This window comes from Actinia tenebrosa, unplaced genomic scaffold (genome assembly GCF_029948245.1).
Source record: "Actinia tenebrosa isolate PJP-AT-01 unplaced genomic scaffold, QUT_ActTen_1.0 PGA_scaffold0__85_contigs__length_37466705, whole genome shotgun sequence".
NCBI classification, from domain to species: domain Eukaryota; kingdom Metazoa; phylum Cnidaria; class Anthozoa; order Actiniaria; family Actiniidae; genus Actinia; species Actinia tenebrosa.
In genome coordinates this window covers 17,929,483-17,930,015 of record NW_028292569.1, presented here as the reverse complement: position 1 = coordinate 17,930,015, position 533 = coordinate 17,929,483, and positions in this window count along the sequence as shown.

The following is a 533-nucleotide window of genomic DNA, read 5'->3' as shown; positions in this document are numbered from 1 at the left end:
TTAGCTTCGTATACAATTTTTTTTTCAACATGTGGTGTACCGAAAGCTAGACAACGTCTTTCAGATACTTTGCCGGCAACAACGAACGCAATTCAACTTTCACAACACTATAGTCCTTTCTTATATATTGAGCAGGTACACTCTGGCCCTACAGCTTTTGTACAAAAGTTTTTTCCTCTCCCATCAGCATATAATTATATGGTGTATATATTTAATTCAATGAGTAGTATAGGGAATGGGGGTTCCAGCGCAGCAATACATCAACACTGGCAAGACCCTTGCCAACATCCACCTACGGACAATCCCCACTCCAAGTGTGGGTTGAGGGCAACAGCGCAAATATGTTAGTACTAATATGGGAGATGCGAGAGAATGTAAGAGAACTTTTAAGAAAGAAGCGATTTGAAAAAGCCTTTGAAAATGAAGACGAAGTGTATGAGCATCAGTTATGATTGTGGATGTGGTAAGAAGTTTGCGACTAAGGTTAAATTGTTTTGGCATTGTCAGGACTGTGAGTACGTACGACTACGACG